Here is a 15,377-nt window from a genome sequence, read left to right as displayed (position 1 = left end):
AAGTTTTCCAGCCTTCATTTCTCCAAAGAATCTTACCTGCTTGCTATGTCGCGTTTCCTGTCTGGATCCTTCCGTCAGTGCGCTCTCAGTACCCTGATGTGAATTCAGTTTTAAGAATAGCTTTCCTATCAATACCCCCTTTGAAAGCTGTTTCCCCTTGGTTTATTTACAGGGTAATTTAATTCACTAAGAAAACCACGTCATGCATGTTTTCAGTTTCTTTCCTTGAGTGGAGGGGGAGGGGCTTCGTGCTGCGATAGCAAGACTGTGGGTCACAGCATGTATTTCCTGGCAACTGGGGAAAGGACAGACAAGCTTTAACGATGAAAGTTGCAGGCACTAGTGAGTCACAACTTTGAGGGTTGTGGTTATCAGGCACCGTTCACGATGGCTTTGCACTCCGTGTGTATGCACGCATTGCACACACACAGATGCACACACAGAAGCCACACATCAGTGACAGATGACCTATTGAAATAATTTCAAAGCCGGTCTGTGGTTGCTACGACAACCAATGCTCTCTTGGCTTTTATCTGGCCATGTGACAGGGACTTTGACGTCAGCCAGAGGCAGAGTCTGTGGCTGAGTCTGTCCGCATAGTCAAAGGCTTGTGAGAATCTGGTGGATGCTGGACCTCGCTGCTGACGCTGTTGCTGCTGCCGTTGCTTTCACTGCGGTTGTTACTTCCCAGGGGCTACAGGAGCATGGACTACTAAACCCCACATTGCTGCGTGAGGTAACCAGCTTGCTTTATACACTGGAGTTATGTGTTTTCCCAGCCTGTGGTGGTTTTCCCTCCCCTCTTAACCTCCTACAACTTTGTCTGCAGGAGCGGTTACTGATGGACCCAGGAAAAGAATGTGAAGTGACTTCTAGTCATGCATTTCAGGCAGTCTCTGGAATGTGGTTAGATTTGGATTAATGTTCCGTGAAGTAGGTTAAAATGTAATCTTCTTGCGAAACACTTGCTAACATACATTATTTAGAGATTCACATTGTGCATTCTGAGCCAAACGTGCTCCCTCGAATTCCAGGAATCCTCGTTCGGTATTGTTCTGAGTCTAATAGCTCCAGCGCTGCCTGGCAGGGTGCAGCTAACTTTTCCTTGTTGCAGCTGCTGATTCTGCATCAGCCCAGGGCCGTTTGGGTTTGGTTTCTCTCTCAGCTGCAGCGTGTACGCTTAGCGTCAATGAGAACAGTGAGATAAGACGCTAGACTTTGAAAGTTGTAATTCTTAGTGTACAAAAGGGCTTTCAGCACCCTCTAAACAACCGGGGACACTGTCAACAACTTCCTGTTTAGAGAGAAAGAATCTCCAATGTGCCAAGGAAGTTGGGGTGGGACCTATACATGTGTGTGCGGTTGCGTTTTGGGTGTTACTGTAAAGTCTTTCTGTGGCTTTCTCTGAAAATCCGGTAGTGAAGAGGAGGGACCGGGTGGCCTTTTCTAAGGAGCCCTGTGGGCTGGTTCTGATCTTTATTCTTAATTAAAATAATATTCTATAGAAGAAAACAAGAGCCTGAAACCAAATGTTCATTGTTGTGAGGTCTACCTTAATTGCAGCACAGATTTAAAATGCTCACAAAAATTTTGCTCCAGGTCTTGTGTGAATAATTTGGTAGCTCTGCCAAGCAAGGGTTCTTGCCTCTCCAGTTCTCTGATACCCTGGGCTTGAGGTTGTTGTGGGGACATTACTATGGTTCTGCTAGCTCCTCTGTAGCTTGTAGTTTCAAGGAAAATGCTGGCTCTGCAGCAAGCCTAGATGTATAAACAGGATTCTAAATCCTGCAGATTTAACAGAATCGAGGCATATTTTAGAGTACCATATGGAAAAGAACCAGCATATGTAGAGTTGAGCAGAGACCAGCTCAACTCCATACATGATGGCTGTATGTTGATGAGATGTTCGTTGTGTTTCAGCTCAGTGGAAGAATGCATTGTTTTTAATCATACTACCAGGTGCAGAATTTTGAGTTACTCATTTTACACTTGTGGGTGGGAATCTTGAACAGCTCTCAGCTATAGTGGTCACTGACTAACTGCTTGTATCAATTATTTCCTAAGTAGCTTTCAATGAGCAGACCTAATTTGAGCAGCGCTTCCATGAAGACTGTCCAGTGTCTGAAGTGCTTGTATGGACCACATACCTATTAACACAGCTTCCCATCCTTTACCTCCCCTCGTGATTCCAGTAACCCAGAGGCTACCTCTTTAACATGCTAACTGGCGTGTGACATTTCATTTGTGCATGGTGAGGTCAGTCATTGCTGTCGTTTGGCATACACTCGGTGATTAACTTTTTGGGCTCCAACTCCAATGTCATAATTCTTTCTCTTGGTTCTCTCCCTGGGTTTTGAAATCACAAGAGGATTGTGTGCAAAGCCCTTATCCATGAGACTAGATTTCAATAATAAAAATGAGAGAGGAGGGAGAGAGAGAGAGAGAGAGAGAGAGAGAGAGAGAGAGAGAGAGAGAGAGAGAGAGAGAGAGAGAGAGAAAGGGAGGGAAAGAGGGAGAGAGGGAGAGATGGAGAGATGGAGAGAGAGGAAAGAGAGGAAAGAGAGTCGGCGCTAGGGGCAAAATGTCACTGAGAAAGTTGGAAAGCCGCCTCCAAGATGAAAGGTGCTGCTTTAAAAGCCACAGGTCCTTTTCTTTTATAGCAAAATAAGGAAAATGGACTTGTGAACAGCATTTACCTGCAGCAGTGTGACTGTGCTGCTTTCAAGGTCAAGTTTGTTTCAGCCCCAAAAGATGCCAGTGTGGAAGGATTTCCTCCAGACCCCGGCTGCTGCATTATTAAGTGCTCTGTGTAGAGTTTCAGGGAACCTTAACCCTTTCGGGGCCGTGAGCATGTTTGGCAATCTTGGTAAAGCCTACGGACTCTTTTCAGAATATCTGAACAACATAAAACAAATCATGCCCGTTGCAAAGGAAGCCACTTTCTGTTAAAATGTGTTCAAAATAACAAGAGGCCATGAATTTGAAAAAGATTGGGGGGGGTTGTATGGATGAGGTTGGAGGAAGAAAAGGGAAGGGGAGAGGTGAGTAATTATAATCTCAAAAATAAAAAAATAAAATGAACTATTTCTTTAATTAGGATAGTATATGTAGTCTGTTAATATGTCCTTAAATCATACAAAGCAGCAGCAGCTGCAGTGGCTATCATAATTTTGGAGTGGCGTTATCCATGAATGCTGTTTTGAGATTGAGCTCGTCTAACAACCGCCATATGAAATGCAAATATCTGTGATTTCTCTTGGCAACAATATCACAAACATCTTGGTTTGTGACCCACATTGTAAAGGAAGGAAATACTGAATTTCAGTTTGGGGTTGTGGAAATGGAAGATGTCATGTTTTTAACCACCCAAGTTCACAGGGTTCTTCTGAATTCTGTCTGCCCTAGAGTTAACTAATATGTGAGTTTGTGTAGCCCAAAGCTCTCAGAACCCACTGGACAAAGTCCATAGCCTCGTTTTGGTCCCACAGCATCTGATTTTATTCTTGGACTATGAGAGCTTCACAGTAGTCTCTAAATACCTGGTGCAGAGATGGGTGGTGTGGTCCCTCAGCTGCTTGACCTGTCTTTATTCTCTCCTGCCTTTGTCATACTGTCTTCTGTGACCTGGACGGAGGGAGTCTCACCCGGTTCAGTATGGGTAACGAGGGAAACAGTGTTGACACGTTATGTAAGTTCAAACCACGCACCACGGAGGGCTGTGGCTGTTTATGGAGACCTTTATCTGCACAGAGAAGATGGTAGAGCGGCGCTCAGATGAGCATGTCGGGCGCTATATGAGATCCAGTGAAGAGATCTTTTGAGAAAGTGCTCCGTGCGCTAACAACCTTTAGAGCAAGCATTAAAGACTTTCTAGCTTAAAGCAAACCATACGTAGATGCAAACCAACAACATGCAACGCTATTTCCAGCCGCATAAGGCTGACTTGTCAGGAGCCTCCAGGGTGGTATGCATTCAACAGGAAGTGGGGAAAGGAGACACTTCCCGAGAAAACTGAACTGGATGCACAACATATTTATGCTGAAGCAGGAGGTGCAAATGGTACTGTTTACCTCGACATACCAGAAAAGCTCCCCCTCCCCACATTGCTTTGAATGAGAAGGAACTAGTGCTGGCTTCTGTGTGTGCCACTGGGGAGCCCTGCCGTCAGTTGGCAGCTGCCACAGCCCTGTGTTTAGAAAGTCCTAAGCCAGCCTTTCGATTACATCATCACCTACCGCCCCAGCGTGAAAGAATGGAGCTAAGATGTTTTGCACAAGCTGTTGTTTAAACCAAATCCAAATCCCTTGCATCTGAAATGGAAGCTGAGAGATTTTTCTTAGTGCATTCTCAGAGGGATTACCAAAGAGGATGTTCTCGAATAGTTCTTGCTCTTTGGATTAGGAAAAACACCTGCGTGGAGACTGAGTCTCTGTGGAAACCTGCAGGGAAACTTGGAAAAGTCTAACATCTCCAACTGCCCTTTGCCTCTTGATGGTAGTATTGGAAATTTCAGCACAGAAAGGAATGTGTCACTATTTTTTTTTACAAAATCAACTTTTTTTTTTTTTTTTTTTATAAAGTGCTGCCTTGTGGTGGAATGCCAATTAGGAACAGCATTACAAAATTTGACATTTTTTAAATTGTTTCCAGAAGGGAGGACATAAAATTCAGTGCTCATTAAGACCTGTATACAGAAATTGTATGACAAATATTTAAGATCCCTGGTGCCACGGTCTCCAAACCAATATCAATCCATTTCTGTTTTTAAATCTCTGTGCTTAAATTTATTTTTGAAGTATATATCTATAGATGCCATTGATGTCATGCTAGAATGGCTCAGTGCTTAAGAGCACTTCCTGCTCTTCCAAAGGACCTGAGTTCAGCCCCCAGAAACCATGCCAAGTGGCTCACAACTGCTTCTACTTCCAGCTACAGGAGATCTGGCGCCCTCTTCTGGCCTCCACAGGCACCTGCATACATGCAGCAATACCCTCACACAGGCACACATGGGCTCCTACTACTGCTCATAATAATGATAATTTAATCAATTTAAATGGAACATACTCCTATCACAATAAAGTTCTATAATTAGTTTGCAGGCAAGAAGTCACTGATCTAAAAGATCTTCCTGTTGTTGCCTTGCTCACTAGGAAGCTTCTTTGCGACGTCTGAGTTCTGCTCAGTCACTCCAGTGCAGTAGAGGCCTGTGCGCAGGTGTACTGGTTACTTTTCTTGTGGCTGTGACAGAAACACCAACAAAGGCAAACTAACAATGGATGGCATTGATCTGGCTCACAACTAAAGGGATGTATGTGGTCCATCGTGGCAGGGGCAGCATGGCAGCAGGACCATGAAGTGGCTGGTCACATTACTTTCAGGAAGCAGGATGAGATGTTGTTTGTCGTCCCCTTTTTTATTTGGTTCAGGGCCCCGGCTCATGGGATAGCACCTCCCGCAGGTAGGATGGGTTTCCTCATCTCCGGTTACCCAGTCTAGAGACTCCCTCACAAATGTGCCTAGATTTATCTATTAGGTGATCCTAGATCCTGTCCAGCTGACAGTCAATACTAATCACTGCATCAAGGTAACAACGGTTTAAATGATGATTTTGAAATGTCTTTATTTCTGTTACTGTATGCCCCCCTACTGGTAACATACACCAAACGGAATGACTGCATGCTAAGGGGACTTCCACAGACCACAGTGGAGTCTGAAGATGCAATAACAAATAGCAATTCCGTAACAGCGAAAGCATCCTCTACCCTCCCATCTCTTACCATGGATCAATTGCAGCAGGATCAGCCAATGATCAATCATTATTAGCTGGCTTCTGTGGCCATCACATTATTTTAGGCATTTTGAGTGTCTACCACTGGAGTGGAGATTGCTGGTGGCTTGATTTCATAGACTCTGGCTTCTTGACCAAGCTTTTGACTTTTGGGCTTTGATACACTCAGTAAGTTCTGAACACCTACTGTGTGCCAATATTGATCATGAGATCTGCTTTGAGAAACAAAACAAGGCAGGGCCCCGCTGTTGGGACGCTTATGGTCAACTATAAAGGAACTCTAAGGGACGCTTACACTCTAACTGGGTAGGGAATCAGAAACCTGTGTGTGCCCGCAACCAGGATCCCTCCCTGACAGCCACACTGTTTACTGTGGTCAGTAAAGAATGTCCTCACTAAAATGCATCAAAGGAAGCAAGACAAAGAACATGGAAACCATGAAAGTCTACTCCAGAATCAAACTTCCCAACAGGTAGCTGTACAGCCAGCCTCACGGGTGAGCGATCTCTTCCCCTCGCAGATTCTGAGATTCCAGGGATGTCAAGCCTGTTCCCAGTGGACCAAGGGTTATCTGTCCCCTCATTCAGGAGATAAGTGACCAGGAGAATGATTTACTCTTATGCCAATACTCAGGATTATTCAAGCGATAGGATCCACTTTAAAGCCATCTTTATATTAGTGGCCAAGTAGCTACCATGTTTCCTGTGTTAACCCAGTTAAGAATAGGCTCTCGGCTTCAACAAACAGACCCGTGTTCCAGGGTATAATACAATGCTGCCTGTCTTCCCTCGCTTACAAATCTGGTTTGAGAAAGATTGCTGTTTCACAAAGTCTCCCAGGGACTTAGGCTCCTCCTGAGCTGCCCAAGTACAAATCCTGTCTTTAGCATTTCCTGTTAGCATTTTCTAAACAGGCATGGTTTTCCCACCTGGATAACACCAGTACCTGTCAACCTCCTTCCATAGTAACTGACAGATATTAAGCACCCAATAATTTGACTTTCTATCGGTTATTCTCAGCCTCTATCAATGATGCCAGCACCATCCAGAGGCCGGGCAAAAGCATTTCCAAGGTTAGAGAAGGTGTATCCCTGGTGTTACGATATAGACAACTCTAAGGAAGGTATATAGATTTCTAAGTTCTTCTCATAACAGCTATTTCCCCCACAATATCCCAGATTTTATTTTAATGAGGAAGCAGAGATACAAAGGGCAAAATAAACTTCCCAGTGACACTGACACAGATAAGGGGGCTCTGCGTTCCCCCTGCAGCGTGGCTCTGCGTTCCCCCTGCAGCGTGGCTCTGCGTTCCCCCTGCAGCGTGGCTCTTCCAGGTTAGCACAGTGTGTTTCCCGCACCCCAGAAGTGCAGTTACAGCTTGGGGCAGATTATAACCCCAAAAAAACTGGTCAAAAAAAAATCCTAATTACTCCCATGGGTGTTTGTGAAATATTGTCAGTATTCATCAAGAGGTGGAATATTATACTGTCCCTCCTACCTCAATGGGCTTGTGATTGGCCCAACTGAGAGACTACAGTAAAATGAGGTGACATGAATTTCAAGGGGAGAGCATTAAAAATTTCCCTTCCTCTGTGTTTATCTCATGTGCGATATTCATCCCTGCCTCCATGAGTGAAGAAGCCCAGATAATATGGAGAGGCCATATTGTTGTTTTGGCTGATGGTCCCCGTCAATGCCCATTGTCCACAGCTGAATCTGTGAATGAGGAATCTACAGATGGCTCCAGCCCCCAGCTGTGGTCTCTCGGCCTCTCTCTCTGCCAGGTTAACCCCAGATACGTTTTCTTTCTGAGCCCCCCCACTCACAGCTGTCTTAAGCCCGAAAGCTTTGAGCTAATGTTTTAGGTCGTTGGGGTAAGAAACATGTCAAAGGTAATGTCGCAATACTATCATGGAGGCCTCGACTTTAGAAACATAAAGGTTAAAAAGGCTTCTGTGCTCTCATGTAAGTGTCTAACCTAGCCTAAAATAATTTGAGGGAAAATGTCTTTTTGTTACTAATCAACTTATCAATGACGATAGCTCGGTCTGCGAGATGCTCAACATGCCAGCGTGAGGCCCTGAGTTCAGGTTCCCAGGCATAGTGGGTACACCTCTACTGGGTAAGGTGGGGTGGGCAAGGTTGAGGGCTCACTGGCCAGCCAGTCTAGCTGACATGGAGGGCTCTAGGTCCAAGTGAGAGACCTTATCTCAAAAACAAGATTGAAAAGCAATCGAAAAAATTCTGGTATCAATCTCTGGCCTCCATGTGTACCTGTTCAGACAAGTGCATACCACACACATGTGTGTGTACACACACATACCGAGCCCATGCATATGCACAAATGCACACGCATAAACATACACACACCATACCACACATACTGCTCACATATATACTACATACACACATACACATGTGTACACACATGCACACAAACACACCACATACACATACTGTCCATCCATAGATTACATACCCACATACATACACACAGAGCCCATACATATACTACATACCCACATGCACACACACACTGTCCATATATATATATATATATATATATATAATACTCATATGCACACAATACACACACCATGCACACACACACACTGCCTTTGCCTATACCACATACCCACATTCCCACACAAGCATGAGTGAGCTGAGGACACACCCCACCCGTAAATTCGGAAAAGCAGCCTATATTCCACGCTGTGGGTTTACAGTGATCAGCTGTGCACCCTAGTGAAATCTCACCCACATCCTCCTGCCCGCCATCCTTCCCTGTGGGGGTCTGTGTGCACAGCAACGTTTGTACTTTCTGCCTTGTCCTTGTCCTGCCTTTCTCTCTCTCTCTCTCTCTCTCTCTCTCTCTCTCTCTCTCTCTCTCTCTCTCTCTCTCTCTCTCTCTCTCTCTCTCTCTCTCTCTCACTCACACACACACACACACACACACACACACACACACACACGTCCTCTATCTAATTGGCTGCCTACTGTGCTATTGTTAGCCTTGTTCTCTCCTTGGCACTCTTTGCCATTCCCAGTGCTTTAGGGACTATTTTTCATTCTAATGGTAAAACTAGGGAAATCCCTTGGTGGGGTAATATTTAGCTCATCCAGCAGCCCTTTCTCCTTTTAGCCAAGCTGCCAAAATGGCAAATGTCCTGCTGGCCTGTGGCTACTCATGCCAAGCAAACAGAACACTAGAATCCTCAGAAACGCTGTCCCTTTGCATTTGCTTGAAGAGGCATCTACGTGCCTTCTGCTGCAGAGAGATCTGTGCCTCCAAATCATATGCATGCTTGAGCTGCTCTGGTCCTTCTGGGCTCCTGTGTTCCCCTAAGAGGCGCCCATTCCTATATGTGCTCACTGATTGTTAACTCATGCAGCTGGGCACCTGTGAATGTCTTCCTTCTGCCTGAGGACTACTCAGTGAGAGAGACTGGGCTGCTGGGCTCCAACCACCCATTTTCAGCAGTTAGAATGTGTCCATTGGTGACAAGAGGCTGTTATCTGTCCTGTCAGTGACCTGTCAATGGGCTTTCTTTACTAAAGATACAAAAGGTGTCTCTAAGTGGGATGCTTCTAGCACCAGGCTCTCTTTGCAAAGCATACACTCTGGTTAGGGAGGCTGGGGCAATACTTACACCTGGCTGAGGAGAGAGCTCTGTCCTCCATCCTGATGAAATGTCTGGATCCTGGTCTCATGGAAGTACTCACTGATTCTCTCAGACTGAGATGACTTTGGATAGGAAGTGGGCTTGAATGGAAAGTTTGACTTGAACAATGGATATCAAGCAAAGATCCATGGGTGACATTATATATTTAATATTATGACCCCAAAGAATATCTACCCATTTGGAATCAAGAAAGTGGTTAGGAATCCTAAAACCCTGTAATCCATAAGGGAAGTCTGCAGAGGACCTGAAATGCTTTTGTTTAAGCTGCCTTGGTCAGCGCAGACAGTGGGGAGCTAGCGGAGGTCAGAGGCGCGGAGGCAGCAAATGCGGTCACAGGGATGCGATGTGTCAATGGTCTCTTCCCTTTGCCACATCCAGGTTTGTTAAAAGGTCTGGATAGATACGTTAAGGAGCTGTCTTGTTTTTCTCCATTTTGCTCATAGGAAATCTCTAATTTCTAAGCTAAAAATGCAATGCGGCTTCATTTGCCCCCTGCTGTGTGAGCTGTGGTGCTCTTTCCAGTTTAACTGTGGGGTTTGGAGCTCTGAAGCACTGTTTTAAAGGCATTACTCACCATCCTATAAATCCCCAAACTAAGTGAACACTTCAAGCCTTCATAAAAATTATAATTAGCCGAGCGGTGGTGGTGCACACCTTTAAATCCCAGCGCTCAGGAGGCAGAGGCAGGCTGATCTCTGTGAGTTCAAGGCCATCCTGGTCTACAAGAGCTAGTTCCAAGACAGGCTCCAAAGCTACAGAGAAACCCTGTCTTGAAATATATATATATATAATTACTATCCCTAATGAAAACCCTGGATTGCCTCTTGTGCTCACATGTATTTGAAAGTTTGGTTCTCAGTTGGTGGGCTGTGGTCTTGTTGGAAGAGGTGTGTCACCAGGGGTGGGTTTTACAGTTTCAAAAGCCCACACCAGGCCCAGTCTCAGGTGCTCTCTGCCTGCTGCCTCTGGATCCAGGTGGAAGCTCTCAGCTCCTGCTCCAGAGCTATGTCCACTTGTCTGCCAGCACGCTCTCCATGGTGATGGCCACTGGTTCACCCTCTGAAACTGTAAGCAAGGCTCCAATTAAACGCTTCCTTTTATAAGTTGCCCTGGTAAGGGTGTCTCTTCACAGCCATAGAACAGTAACTAAGCTACTTCATTACTCTGGAAAATCTTCAGCTCGATTCACCAGTGAAAACCTGAACTGTTCGGGGAAGTATTAGTAGTAAACCTTTGTACCTTTCATGACATCTGACATTTTTGACTACAGTCACCAAGCTTGTATTAGGCAATGGCGAGAATGTTCTTAGCCAGAATTCTTAAGAAAAATATTTTAACTCATACAGAGAAAAAAGTATGCATGGCATATGTAACGTAAAGCACAGTGGAAGACAAGCCCTCAAGTGGCCAACAAAAGCACTTGCTAACCGTTCTGTTGGAGAGCAAGGTCAGATTCTGTATTGACAGTGGCTTAGCCCAGCATGTTGGAGATCCATGTTATCATCTAGAGTCCTGGCAGGAGGAAACTGAATTAGCAACATTGTTTCAGCTCTCCAGTTACCTACTGTCCCAGAACAGTTGGGGACAGTCACTGCGGCTCTGGTGATAAGGAAAAGTAGGCCTTACCCTTGCAAACAGTCGCTGGCGAAAGCTGCTGGCCAGAGTCACGCTTCGAGGTGGACATAACTTCCACATCCCAGGGCCATGGCCCTCTGCGGCTCCTAGCTCCCTCCCAAGGAGTGGCCTGGGAACCTTGCCAAGCTGGGAGCCCCTGTAATAAGTTCATCTGCCAGCAGTGACAGCAGATGGTCATGCACCCTCAGGGCCATTCCTTTCCAGAGACCTTGACCAAAATGTAAGTGCAAGTTAAAGTTATCTTCCAAGTACTCTTGCCGCTATAGTCCGATATTTCCCATGAAATGGAAGCCACTTAAGAATGATGCAGTCAAAAGCCACTGTTTGAAAGAAACTTAAAATCCTCTAGGCTCATCCTCAGAATGCTTCAACCTAAAGTCAACCATCGCAATTTAGAAGACCTTCTCTTCCCCTGACCCTCCAAGGAACCCGTGAATGAATGTCAGTGACTGACTGAGAGGTGTCCCCCCCCTGCCCCATTCCCACCCTGCCAGGAAGATCAGCTGCTTAGTCCCCAAAAGTACCAGCCTGGCTCTGTTCCCGGTTGGCTGAAAGAGACTGAGTGTATTATAAAAACAGCAGGCCTCATGGTATATTATGCCCAGACTTAAATCCAGTAGAAAACTTTTCCCCACTGAGGTCAGATCTACACGTCAGTTTTGTAGTTTCTCTGATTTTGAGTGCACAGTTCAGCGGTGGTAATGGCATTCACCTGTGTCACAATGTTACCTCATCTCCAGAACTTTCCAGTCTCCCCAAGGTGAAGCTTCAGACCCATTACAGCAGTGGTCCTCAACCTTCCTAACTTTGGGACCCCTTCATACACACAGTTCACGTTGTGGTGACCCCAGCCGTTACATTATTTTTGTTGCTACTTGATAACCGCAATTTTGCTACTGTTACGAATTGTAATATAAATATCTGGTATGCAGGGTGTCTGATACACAACCCCTGGGAAACGGTTGTTGAACCCCTCAAAGGGGTTGTGACCCACAGGTTATGAACCGCTACATTAAATGACTACAGCCGCCTCCCTTCCCACCAACTTCCAGGCAGAAACTTGACAATTTTTAAACAGGAACATTTTTAAGTAGGACCTGTCTTTTATCTATTGTGCATGCTCTCAAGTAATAAGGTCTACATTAAAATACCTGAAACGATTAGAACCGTCCTTAGGCATTTACAAGTGGGAAAACGTATATAGTATTTCTTGACATACAGATTTCAGATGTACAAAAGTGGGTTTATGTTCTTGAGGTTGAAGGAGGAGATAACGGCCACCGTTGTCCTCTTTTTAAATTGCCTTTTAAACTATAGCTACCCTAGTCAGCAACTCCAACTCCGCCTAGCGGCTAAGCTGCAAGGGTCGCAGCCTGAAGAAACTTTGTTCTCTTGGGCACCGACTCCTTCAAAACTACTAAGGGAACTTCTCTAAATCTCTGTCCTGCCAAAGAATTCAAGACTCAAAGGTTGAGGTAGAATCCTGTTTCCCTGGGAGGCTGAATAGCAAGCAATTTGCCTCCGCGTCTCCCAAGAAGTCCTCGCGTCCCCACCCCTTGCCTTGCCCTTCTGCACCTGGCTCCTCCCTACTACTTCCTGTCAGGTAGTTGCTGCAGCCTGCAGACTACAGGTGAATTTTATTTCATCAAACACATCTTTGCATCATTAAACATGTTCCAGAGCATAAACAAAAGTAACACACTTTAAAATAATATTCTACTAGTCACCTTCATTTTCATTTTCTTTTATTTTCAATTTGAGTGTGCCTGTCTGTGTGTGTGTGCTTTTGTGTGTGTACGCACACATGGCAGAGGGCCAATTTGGGAGTAGGTTCCCTCCTTCCACTGTGGGTTCTGGGGTAGAAGTCAGATCATCAGGTCTGAGCAGCAGGTGTTTTTACCTGCTGAGATCACCCTGAGCCATCTCTGCAGCGCGGTGGGTACCGTTTTCATGAAATAATTTACCATGCCATCCTGAGTCCCCTAAAGAAAACCCTTGGACCTGGGAAGTTGTCGACCCCATTGTGAGTCTCAGTCTTGTGTTGGTTCTTGTAATGGTGACTTTAAATTGCCGACTTCACACAGCCCGGAATCACCTGGGAAGACAGAGTCAGTGAGGGGCCAGCTACATCAGGATTGTTGGGGGCCGGGCCATGTCTTAAGATTTTCTTAAGTAGATTAATTGATGTAGGGAGAACCGGCTTAAGAGTGAGCAACAACATTCCCTAGTTTTGGGTCTACAGGGTTAAAAAAGAGGAAGTGAGCTGAACAAGGCATGCCTTCCTGCTCCCTCCCGGCCTGGCTGTGGATCCGACCAGGTGCTTCAAGCTCCAGCCTCGCCAGCCCCACAGTGTTGGGCTGTGACTTGGAATTGTCAGCTGAATCAGTCTTCTTTCAGTTGCTCTGTCAAAGTGTTCTGTCAGAGCAACAAGAAGGGAAACTAGGGCAGTCTTTAATTAATAGTCATCTTAAGTAACAGACTAAATCAATTGATGATAGAGTAGAGCATTTGGTAAAACAGAAGAAAATGAAAAAATGAAATACCACTATATTACCTGCTGCCTAAAATTAGCCACTGCGGATGTTTTTTTTTATTTATTTGTTTATTTATTTATTTATTTTGTGTACAATATTCTGTCTATGTGTGTGCCTGCAGGCCAGAAGAGGGCACCAGACCTCATTACAGATGGTTGTGAGCCACCATGTGGTTGCTGGGAATTAAACTCAGGACCTTTGGAAGAGCAGGCAATGCTCTTAACCTCTGAGCCATCTCTCCAGCCCCACTGCGGATGTTTTTAAGGGAAAACATTGTATATAATTTTACTCTCGTAGAAGAAAGAGGGCTCGAAAATGGAAATGAGGATTTGGAGGTCAGATAACATCTGTAAAGCAGGAATTTCTGATTTCCAACTAAATTATATTTCTAATTAAAAGTTAAAAATCAATCAAGCACTGAGAGATTAGGGTTTTACTCTGAAGGGGACTTGTTTCTTAGTAGATATAGGCTTAAATTTTCAGTTATCAAAGCTTAATTCCCTCTCTCATGGAGACTAGAGAAAGACGTGCATAATCAAAGAGAAGCACCACTGGGGGAGAAAACAAAAGCTAACCGCACCTACAGGACTGCTCTCCTGGCAAAAAGGAGATTTAACACAGAAAGAAAGCAGAGTCCAGGGTGTCCCTTCCAGAAAGAACAGTAGACCACCCACAGGGACGCCACCACCCCTCACACAAGTGGACAGACCCACAGGGAATCCACAGGCACTCGGTGGAGCTCTTGACCTGTCTCTCCTTGGCAGCTCAGCTTCTGAGTTTTGTGTGCTCCATTATTGCTTAAACGCCCACTGTGCTATCTGTTTCTTATTGCTATCCACTTGTCTTCTGACATTTCTCGGGATCTTTGTCTTCTCCAGTTGACATGGAGAATCAAGTCTACGGCATGTGTGACATGCCCCAGGTTCCTTTTCAATTCTTAATTATTCAGTCATGATAAACTGAAGGTTCATTTAGGGAAGGAATATAAAATCTGCATGTGCTTCTGGTAGGATGTTTGGAAAAGACATGTTTATGTAGAATATAGGAGACTGTGGTAGATCATTTAGAAAATACAGAAGAAATATCACTGTTGGTATCTTGTGGCTTCAGGCTAGCCACTGCTATTTTAAGGTTAGAAACTGTGTTGTATTTAACTTTACTTTAATAGGAGAAAAGGCGAATTAAACTGGGGGGTTTGAATCCCTGGCTCAAATCTGTGTCTTGTTAAAACTTCTCTTTACTGAGCTCCTTTGATTGTTTTCAGTCCCAGCCAGTGCACTGGGCTGTTTTTCCCATGACAAATGGAGGTTTTCCATTGTCTCCAGGCTCACCTCTCTCATACAGTCATTTTCAGTCTTCCTGTGGAATAGTTATTTATAAAGGTTTTTTTAATGGTAAAAGTACTGTGATCTTCAATTTCCCCTATAATTGAAAATATAATCAAGATAACTTGCCACCATGAATTTGTGACCTTCGTTCCATTGTCTTCAAGAAGCACAAAAAGCCAAAGGGAAGCTAGTTGCCATTTTTATTTTGATGCCTTTGGAAGGGGGCTTTTCCCACCTCTGTTGTGGGCTTCTAGTATCTTCCTCCTTATCTTGCTGATTATAAATTTCACCAGAAAGGGTCCAACTATGTCTTTCGGGTTTTGTTTGTTTGTTTGGTTTGGTTTGATTTATTTTCATGATTGCGTTCCAGGATTTTGAAATCCCAGTTGACTCAAGTGTTCTTTGGGAAA

The 15,377-nt window shown here is 44.8% G+C and overlaps 1 protein-coding gene across 1 annotated transcript in view; it reads left to right on the top strand.

The window, feature by feature from the left end:
• The first annotated feature begins 611 nt into the window (after window positions 1–611).
• Window positions 612–15,377, top strand: part of Ncald (neurocalcin delta) — an 80,730-nt gene continuing 65,964 nt past the window's right edge. Inside the window, exon 1 of the mRNA XM_038342720.1 lies at window positions 612–736. The gene's annotated coding sequence lies outside the window, so the exon portion shown is untranslated. The remainder of the gene's footprint in view (window positions 737–15,377) is intronic.

The sequence above is a fragment of the Arvicola amphibius genome, chromosome 9, assembly GCF_903992535.2.
Source record: "Arvicola amphibius chromosome 9, mArvAmp1.2, whole genome shotgun sequence".
Taxonomy (NCBI): Eukaryota; Metazoa; Chordata; class Mammalia; order Rodentia; family Cricetidae; genus Arvicola; species Arvicola amphibius.
This window is presented reverse-complemented; position numbering and strand designations above follow the sequence as displayed.